Consider the following 10,291-nt stretch of genomic DNA (forward strand, 5'->3'; position numbering starts at 1 on the left):
GACCCATTGTTCTACCAGAAACGCCTCCATCCAAGCAGCCAGACAGGGAGATGACTACTCTCCCGGGGGAGCATGCTGGGGACCAAAATAAACCCCAGCCTTCCTTCCTGCCAGCTGCGCTCATCCAAGTCCAAGGGCAGACAAGCCAGGAGGGGCCTGGCTGCACCAGGGCAGGCTTTCTGGGGCAGGCCCTTCCCAGGGACAGCAGAGGGGCTCAGACGGCCAGCGTCCCTGGCCCCTGCCCACCAAATGCCAGATCACCCCACTATCGTCACAGCCAGGAAAGCCCAATAAAGCTTCAAGGGCTCGGCTGGAACACTCATTCAGTGGCTCAGTGAGCACTTATGGAGCACCAGTTGTGTCCCAGGCACTGGGGACATAGCAGTGACCAAGAGAGATCCCATCCCTGCCTTCCAAGGGACCCCAGCCTTCTAGACACCATGCCACCTCCTTATTACAAAAGAATTTGGGTGCCCCCATTTCCCTGAAATGGAATCCACAGGCAGTACCGTCTGTCTCCACCCGCTGGTATAAAAATAAAATTAGGGCTTCCCTGGTGGCGCAGTGGTTGAGAGTCCACCTGCCGATGCAGGGTACTTGGGTTCGTGCCCCGGTCTGGGAGGATCCCACGTGCTGCGGAGCGGCTGGGCCCGTGAGCCATGGCCGCTGAGCCTGCGCGTCTGGAGCCTGTGCTCCGCGACGGGAGAGGCCACAGCAGTGAGAGGCCCGCGTACCGCAAAATAAATAAATAAATAAATAAAATTAATATGTGGTGATAAAGGTGAGGGGGATTGTACAGGGAGGAGCTCTGGAATTTTTTATTTTTTTTTTAATTTTTAAAATTCTTTTAAAGATTTTTCTTTGATGTGGACCATTTTTAAAGTCTTTATTAAATTTGTTACAGTATTGCTTCTGTTTTGGTTTTTTGGCCGCGAGGCATGTGGGATCTTAGCTCCCTGACCAAGGATCGGCACTGGACCACCAGGGAAGTCCCTAATTTTTTAATTAAAAAAAAATTGTTTTTCAAACCCACGCCCCCTGTCAGTGGAAGCACAGATTCTTAACCACTGGACCACCAGGGAAGTCCCCGGAATGTTTCATGTTCTGTGTCTCCATCTGGGTCTACACAATGTAAAAAGTCATCGAGCTGGATGGTTACAAAGAAATGTGAATACACTAAAACCCAGAAAACTGTAAACTTTCAAAGGGTAACGTCTATGGTATGTGAGTTATATCTTGATATTTTAAAAATCTAACATTTCTCCAAGGAAGATATATAAATGGCCAATAAGCAAGTGAAAAGATGCTCAACATCACTGGCAACTAGGAAAACAAGTCAAAATCATCATGATACATCACCTCACCCCCACTAGGATGGCCGTTTCAAAAAGACAGACAAAAGGGCTGGCAAGGATGGGAGAAACTGGAACCCCTCATCCACGGCTGGTAGGAATAGAAAACGGTGCAGCCGCTGTGCAAAACAGGTTTTTGGCAGTTCCTCACAGAGTTACCACATGACCCAGCAGTTATACTCCTAGGTACCTACCCCAAAGAGATGAAAACATACGTACACATAAAAACGTATACACACATGGGCATAGCAGCATGATTCATAATAACCAAAAAGTGGAAACAACCCAAATGCCCACCAACAGATAAATGGACAAACGAATTGTGGCCCATCCACACACTGGGATGTTATTCAATCATAAAAATGAGTGAAGCACCGACACTCACTACAACATGGATGGATCTTGAGAACACAGTGCTCAGTGAGAGAAGCCAGACACAGAAGGACCCACAGTGTGTGATTCCATTGATGGCAACCGTCCAGAACAGGCAAATTCACACAGACAGAAAGTGAATTAGTGGTTTCCAGGGGCTGGGGAGCAGAGAATGGACAGTGACTGCTAATGGGATGGGATTTCTTTTGGGGGTGGCAGAATGTTCTGGAATGTGAGCACTTTAAAATAGTGAATTTTACAATATGTGAATTCTATGTCATCAAGCTGAACACTTACTATATATATATATCAAGTGTATATAGTTTATACCTTTGTGCCCCTTACTCTCTATTTTATGCCTCATTTTTTTTTTTTTTGCGGTACGCTGGCCCTCACTGTTGTGGCCTCTCCCGTTGCGGAGCACAGGCTCCAGACGCGCAGGCTCAGTGGCCATGGCTTACGGGCCCAGCCGCTCCGCGGCATGCGGGATCTTCCCGGACCGGGGCACGAACCCGTGTCCCCTGCATCGGCAGGCGGACTCTCAACCACTGCGCCACCAGGGAAGCCCTATGCCTCATTTTAAAAACGTTAAATAAATTGGGACTTCCCTGACAGTCCACTGGTTAAGACTCCCCGCTTCCACTGCAGGGGGTGTGGGATGGATCCCTGGTCGGGGAACTAAGATCCCACATGCTGCATGGCCAAAAAAAAAAAAAATTTAGAAATCACGATTTGGCCCAAGCAGTAATACAAACAGAAATAAAAGGATTACAGGGACTTCCCTGGTGGCGCAGCAGCTATGAATCTGCCTGCCAATGCAGGGGACACGGGTTCAGCCCTGGTCCGGGAAGATCCCACATGCTGCGGAGCAACTAAGCCCATGTGCCACAACTACTGAGCCCGTGAGCCACAACTACTGAAGCCCATGGACCTAGAGCCTGTGCTCCACAACGAGAAGCCCCCACTCGCCGAAACTAGAGAAAGCCCGCATGCAGCAACGAAGACACAATGCAGCCAAAAATAAATAAATTAATTAATTAAAAAAAAAAAGAAAAGTATTACACAAGTGGAGATTTGCAAATCACTTCCACCTAGCCAGGCACATGGTACATGCTCAATACATGTTTGATTAAAAAAGAATTTTCCTGGGACTTCCCCAGTGGTCCAGTGGTTGGGACTCCACACTCCCAATGCAGGGGGCCCAGGTTCGATCCCTGGCCAGGGAACTATATCCCACATACTGCAACTAAAGATCCCACATGCAGCAATGAAGAGCCCGTGGGCCTCAACTAAGACCTGGTGCACCCAAATAGATACACAAAGAAGTATTAAAAATTTTTTTTCCTCCTTAAAAGCTCAGGCCCACTGCACTCAATGATGGAGTGCATCTATCAGAGGTTTGCCCCATACAGGGCATCGCAGGGAACATGTAGCTACAAATTTCTATCAAAAAAGAGCTCCATCTTCCCTTGATTTACCCAGGAGTTGCATTTCAGGAAAATTCACTGAATATTGAAACCCCTAGTCATCGGTTTCTGGCAAGACATTAGGACGTTGTGAGGGCCAGGGGCTGCCCTGAGCATGGCCAGACGCCTAGTGCCTTGGTCCCTGCCCCCCAAATGCTAGCATATCCTGTTGTTATCATAAGTGGGAGGGGGAAAAATGCCCTCTGAATTTCCAAAACGGCCCCCTAAGAGGTGTTGCCCCTGATGGAAGGGGGAGGCACCAGGAAGCAGTGAATGTGGAAATAAACAGGATAATTTCAGGAACAGATAAGGCCCGGGGATGGGGGGCAGTGACAGCCAGGGACGGCAGGTGACCTAGGCTGGGTGGTCAGGAGGACCCCTCCAAGGTGGAGCCCCTGGAGCTGGGACTGGAAGGACAGGGTCTGGGGGAGGGTGAGCCAGGCAGAGGGAATGGCTGGTGCAAAGGCCCTGAGGCAGGACAGTGCCAGGGAGGAGACCGGAGGCTGGTCCACAGCCCCTGAGGAGGCCACTGTCCAGGCCCTCCCACAGCTCTGAGGTCTCCCCTCCATGACCTCAGACAAGCCCCAGCCCCTGGAGGCACTTTCCCATCTGTGAAATAGGTGTCTAGTCACTGAGTCCCTGTCTCTGCTGATTGCTGCCCTGCACCCCACATTCTTTCTGGAACCTCAGCCCTCTGTCCACGCTCAGACTTTCACCCTCTGCCAACCCCACTTTGTCTTTTTGACTCTGACCTTTGTTCCTGTCCCCAGTTTGGACACTCCAGCTCCCAAACTGGCCACAGATGGTGGAGCCTCGGGTTGCTCTAGACTTGACAGCATCCTTTCCCCACACAGGCAAAGGTGGGCTTGGAGGGAGGGTGGGGTGGAAGCAGGACTGAATGTGAGCCTCCCCCAAGGGGAAGGGCACACGGCAGTGGACGGCACTGGCCCCAGTGGACCTCGTTCCTCCCAATCCCTCTGTCGCCAAACTCTGGAGCAGGGCCAACCTTCCCGCTCCCCACATCAATGACCTCCCCTCCTTCATCTCCCCTCTTGCTGTCCCTGCAACATGCTAGGCATGGTCCAGTCTCAGGGCCTCTGCCAGGCCCTGCCAGCTGGGAGGCCCAGGTGGAGAGACTCCTCCCATGGCCCCCCATCCAACCCAGGTCACAGGTGCGCCGGGGTGGTCCCTCAACCCACAGATTCCCAGTCCTGGATGCTAGGTGTGGGGGTGATGGGGATTCCACAGGGCAGAAGATCCTGCTTCCCAGAGTCCCCAGTGCCCCCCGGGTGCACCGTGAATGCTGCGTCCCACCCCATTCACTAAGCGCTGGAGAATTCTTAGCCACCAGCTTTCCAGGAAAAATAAATGTAGGCATGTAGGTACATACATATGTTTACCATAAATGTTCCTGACATAAAGGATGTGCCCCATGCAACTTACAGACGTAAGAAAGGATTTTGCACGGGTGAATTTCACACACCCAACCGAGGCTCACTATGTGTTCTTGGTGAGTTTTGCCAGCGACTTCTTTGCCGAATCCGATGGCAGTTTTCGAATGGTGAGAGAATATTCCCTCAGTGCATTTGTGCTATTCGCAAGGAAGCAGCTAGAGACATGCCACCCTTTAAAATTTAATTTTCATTATTGACATTTCCTGTAGTTAGACCAAGGGCGGCAAATTCTGGCCTGCTGCCTGTTTTTGTAAATAAATAAATAAATAAAGTTTTATTGGCACATGCCATGCCCATTCATGTCCTATTGGAACGCAGCCTTGAAGAGAGGCAACAGAGGCAGAAAAGCTGGCAAAGCCAAAAATATTTACTATCTGACCCTTTATGGAAAAAGCTTGGGTACTTCCCTGGTGGCGCAGTGGTTAAGAATCCACCTGTCAATGCAGGGGACACAGGTTCGAGCCCTGGTCTGGGAAGAACCCACATGCCACGGAGCAGCTAAGCCTGTGCGCCACAACTACAGAGCCTGTGCTCTAAAGCCCCGCGAGCCACAACTACTGATGCCTGCGTGCCACAACTACTGAAGCCCGCGCGCCTAGAGCCCGTGCTCCACAACAAGAGAAGCCACTGCAATGAGAAGCCCACGCACCGCAAGTAAGAGTAACCCCCACTCACCGCAACTAGAGAAAGCCTGAATGCAGCAATGAAGACCCAACCCAGCCAAAAATAAATAAATAAATAAATTGTAAAAAAAGGTTGGCCAACCTCCAGGTTAGATGATGACAGAACAATATATCAAACCCTGATTTGTAGCATTTGCCAATTTCCATGGTGTAAATTCTCTCACCACGGCCAATTTCAAGCTTCCAACTTGAACATGAAGTTGGGAAGAACTGCTCACCATCTCCACCAAACAGAAACACTAGACGAAAATAACCTCAAGAGCACAGATCCTTGCAAAGTGCAGTAAAATAATTAGAAATTAGGATTTTTGACCTTTGCTTTTTTATAAGTTGTGCTGAAGTATATGTCACATACCATAAAATTCACCCTTTAAAGTGTACAATTCAGTGTTTTTATATATTCACAGAGCTGGGTAACCATCACAACTATTTAATTCCGGAACATTCTCACCACTCCGAAAAGAAACCCCCTCCCCAACAGCAGTCACTCCCCCTCCCCCTCCCCCAGCCCTCTGGCAACCGCTGATTTACTTTCTGCCTCTATGGATTTGCCTGTTTTTCTTATAAAAAGAATCACCCACTATGTGGTCTTATGTGTCTGCCTTCTCTCACCGAGTGTCATGTTTTCAAGGCTCAGGGCTCCTGTTTTTTTTTTTTAAGGATTTTTCTTTTTTTATTATTAATTAATTTTAGTTTTGGCTGCATTGGGTCTTCGTTGCTGCGCGCAGGCTTTCTCTAGTTGCGGCAAGCGGGGGCTACTCTTCGTTGCGGTGCGCGGGCTTCTCGTTGCGGTGGCTTCTCTTTGTTGTGGAGCACGGACTCTAGGCGCGCGGGCTCAGTAGTTGTGGCTCACGGGGCTTGGTTGCCCCACGGCATGTGGGATCTTCCCCGACCAGGGCTTGAACCCGTGTCCCCTGGATCGGCAGGTGGATTCTTAACCACTGCACCACCAAGGAAGTCTCAGGGCTTCACTCCTTTTTATGGCTGAATAATATTCCGTATCTTTGAGGTTTCTTTTCTTTTTTTTTGGCCCTGCCAAGTGGCTTGTGGGATCTTAGTTCCCAGACCAGGGATTGAACCTGCACCCTCGGCAGTGAAAGCGCCAAGTCCTAACCACTGGACTGCCAGGGAATCCCCATCCATACTTTTGTTTTAAATATAATGTATTTGACTGTAAGTTCATAGTATGTCATTTTTTTTTAATTTATTTTTTCTTCCAGTTTTATTGATAGTCTGTCCTTTTTAATAATGGTGATGTTAACAACAGGGTTGTGAAATTCCTGACAATACAGCAAGTGGCCCTCGTGAGCGGGGGTGGGGAGGGTGGATGCTGGCTTCAGCATGCCACTGGTCCACGGAGCAGCCCGCCCTCCACATGAATTCTTTATGTCACAACAAAGGGCTTCAATAATTGATGGGCCCCCTCAGCGGGGCCTCCTCCCTCAGCCCCTGCTGCAGCATCCCAGGGTGGCCTCAGGGGCTCCAGATCTCCGCCCACCGTGGCAAATGCCCCCACACTATTACCCTCTGCCAGCATGAGGGCACCCATTGCTTCCAGCCCTTTATCACCATCACTCAGACCTCACAGTCGGTGCCCATTTTGATATGGTAAAAGGGGGGGCCTGCTTTTCTCAGGTGGGGGGGCAGATACCAGTGGTTTTCACACCGGGTTCCCCAGAGCCCTCGGGGGCCACCCCAAGGATGGGCAGGGTCTGGCTCCCTGCCAGGCTGCGGTGGGAGTTGGGACACTTTCAACTGTGGTCAGATCTCCACTGAAGAAAGAGCTGGGATGGGGTGGGGGTGGGGGACACCAGTGGGCAAAAGTGAATGTTGGGAGACCATATCCCACCCCTCTACAGAGAAAGACAGGACAGGCTGAGGCTCAAGCTGAGTAAAAGGTTTTTTTTTTTTGGCCGCGCTGCGCGCCTTGCAAGATCTTCCCCAACCAGGGATCAAACCCAGGCCCACAGCAGTGAAAGCATGGAATCCTAACCACTGGACCGCCAGGGAATTCCCAAGTAAAAGATTTTTAACAGCAAGTGGAGGAGGCTGGAGGGTCACCTGGCGGGAATGTGGATGCAGCCCCTACATGAGTCCTGGTTCCACCCACTTCGCACCGCCCACAGCCTCCATCTTGGTCCCCTGGCTCCTGCCCTCGCACCCTACAGTCTGTCCTCTCCATAGCAGCCGCCAGAGGGCGCCAGTGAGCACCCGAGTCAGGTCCTCCCCCTCTTCTGCCCACAGCTCTTCAGGGATCCCTCCTCCCTGGGGGTAAAAGCCCAAGTCCTCCCCATGGCTCACAAGACCCTGCACGACCTGCCCTGTACCTTCCCTGCCCTCCCCTCCTCCCTCTCTCCCCCTCGCTCACTCTGCTCCATCCACACGGGTCTCCTGGCTGTTCCTCCAACACACCAGGCATGGTGCTGCCCCAGGGCCTTTGCACGACCTGTGCCCTCTGCCTGGATTGCTCTTTCCCCCAGGTCTCCATGTGGCTATTTCTTTCTTGCCATTGAGCTTCAGCTCAGATGTCACCTCCTCAGGAGGCCCTCCCAGATTCCCCCATCTAAACTAATTTCCCCATCAATCTGTCTGTCTCTCTACTCCTTCATGCAATTACAGCTAACCCTAATGACTTTTCTGGATGAATGTCCATCTCTCCCAACCCCAGTCTGTGAACTGAGTGGGGGGTGGGGACACCAGACGGGCCTTGGTCATTGCCAGGTCCTTGGCGCCCTGCACCAGGCTTGGCTTACAGTAGGGGCTCAGAACCAGTTGTTGAATGAATAGATGACCTCCCAGCACTAGAGGGGCACAGAGTCAGATATCTCGTCCAAGGGCCCCATTGTCCAGCCAGGGAAACTGAGGCCCCGAGAAAAACAGATATCCCAAGGTCACACAGCAGCACAGCACGAACCCTTCTGGAAGGGGCTCCCCCACTGTGGACACTCCCCAACTTCCACTGCCCCATTGGACAGAAGGGAAAAGTGAGGCCTGGAAGACGGGGCCTTAGAAGATCCCAAGTACTCTTGGGCCAGAGGTGCCTCTGTGAATCCCTCAGGTGGTGGGATTCCAGGGGAAGTTGTTTCATGGAGGGGTGTATGTGGGGGATTCTGGGGTAAAAGCCCAAGTTCTCTGTAACTGGGCCAAGTCCTGCCTGTCTCTAGGTCCCCATCTCAGTCTATAACACCTGGGGCTGAACCTGAACAACCATGTGTCGTTTCTTCAGCATCCGCCTCTGGGGCTGTTTCCATGATGACAGATGGAGTTTTGTCCTAGGCACCCTCTGGTGGCCCCATTTGACAGACAGGGACACTGAGACCTCCTGAACCCATCACATCAGATCACCAAGCAACCAAAAGGCCCCTCCCCTCCCCAGGCCTCAGATGAGGAAACAGGCTCAGGGGGCACCTGACCTGCCCAAGGCCACACAGCAGAAGGGGATACGACAGAGCCTCCAATCTGCACCTGCCTGACTGGTTTCTTCACTTAGGGACCCCTGCCCCTCATCAGAGTGGGGTGTGAGCGCCTGACTCGCCCCCCTCCAAGAGGTCTGGGCACTCACCTACCACCTGCGTCCCAGGCCACCAAGCCTGCCAAGTGGGAGAAGCTCAGCCCAGGTGTTCGCGTGGCTGGGGCGACAGTTCTTTGTTCCAGTTTCCATAGGTACAGCGTCCCTGGGCCAGCTCCTCCTCTGCCCCTCCCAGCCACCCAGCCGCCCAGCCCTGGCCTGGCAGTCCCTTGGCCCAGCCCATCTAGGCAACTTGTTATGTTTTAAAGTTGGCGCCTGTGCACCTGTCATGGAGGTACAGGGAACAGCCCGTGCAAAGGCCCTGAGGCAGGATGGTGCCTGGCGTGTTGGTGGAATGTGGAGGCTGTGTGGCTGGAGCAGAGTGAGTGAGGGGGAGAGAGGGAGGAGGTGGAGGCCAGGTAGAGACTTGCAGGGCCCACATTCCTGCATTTATTTCTGGAAGCTGCCCTCACCCCCAGGGAATTATGACCCTCAGACAGGAAATTGAGGCTTGGAGAATTGAATCACTTGTTCAAGGTACCAGTGATGAGTGGCAGAGCGGGAACCCAGGTTTGTCTGATTCCAAGGTCTGAGCTTGGGCTGAACCAACCCAGCCACTGGGCTGAACTGCCCCTCACCCTGCTATGGCACCCCCCACCCAGGGCATTCACCTCCCCCAGCTGGGCTCAGACCTGCTCAGGAAGTAACCTCAGAGGCCTGTTTACAGCTGGGGCTGCTCCTCCTCCAGGAGAGCCCCCCAGGAGAGAGGAGGTAGTGATGCATGCAGATCTGGGTCAGGTCAACTGCCAGTTACCTCAGCGATGAAGGTCCCAATTCACAGCTGGCAAAACTGAGGCCAAGGCTTCAGGCCACTGGGGAGCTCCCAGGTGGCCAGTCTGGGTGGGCCTGGCTCTGACTGTCTCTGCTGCCTGGACCAGCCAGAAGTCTCACTCATTCCCACCTCCACGCCTTTGGCCTGGCTGCCCACCAACTAGAATGCCCTCCTAGCTCTGGCGTCTGGCCCTGGCACCTGGTGCCCTGCACTGTGAAAGGGGGCAGAGTCCATCAGAGTCCTTTTGTTCGGGGGAGGGGGTGCTGGTCCCAGAGCACCACCCCAAGCCAGGGTGGGCAGTTCAGACCCAGGATGCCTCCCCGTAACCCACACATCAAGAGAGTGACAGGAAGACAGAGTGAAAGGGAGAAACGGAGAGGGAGAGGGAAACAGACATAAGGGGGGTCAGGGACATAGGGGGCGAGAGAAACAGAGAGGCCAGGTGGCCCCCGAGATTGGGGGGCGCCCCGGCACCGCTAGCTCACCTGCTCTCTGGGACTCCGTCGTCAGTCCGACGGTCAGGGCTCTGTCCGGCCGCCTCCGAGGGGGCTTTGCTGTGGCCGCGAGACTCGTGTCTGAGGACTGGGACCCAGCGGGGCGGGGCAGGAAGCTCGACCCCGCCCT

At 53.0% G+C, this 10,291-nt stretch overlaps 1 protein-coding gene across 1 annotated transcript in view; it reads right to left on the reverse strand.

The window, feature by feature from the left end:
• The window catches only part of TNFAIP8L1 (TNF alpha induced protein 8 like 1), a 17,618-nt gene extending 7,377 nt beyond the window's left edge, over positions 1-10,241 (reverse strand). Inside the window, exon 1 of the mRNA XM_024745914.1 lies at positions 10,153-10,241. The gene's annotated coding sequence lies outside the window, so the exon portion shown is untranslated. The remainder of the gene's footprint in view (positions 1-10,152) is intronic.
• Between the last annotated feature and the right edge of the window lie 50 nt (positions 10,242-10,291).

This window comes from Neophocaena asiaeorientalis, unplaced genomic scaffold (genome assembly GCF_003031525.2).
Source record: "Neophocaena asiaeorientalis asiaeorientalis breed wild unplaced genomic scaffold, Neophocaena_asiaeorientalis_V1.1 scaffold357, whole genome shotgun sequence".
Classification (NCBI taxonomy): domain Eukaryota; kingdom Metazoa; phylum Chordata; class Mammalia; order Artiodactyla; family Phocoenidae; genus Neophocaena; species Neophocaena asiaeorientalis.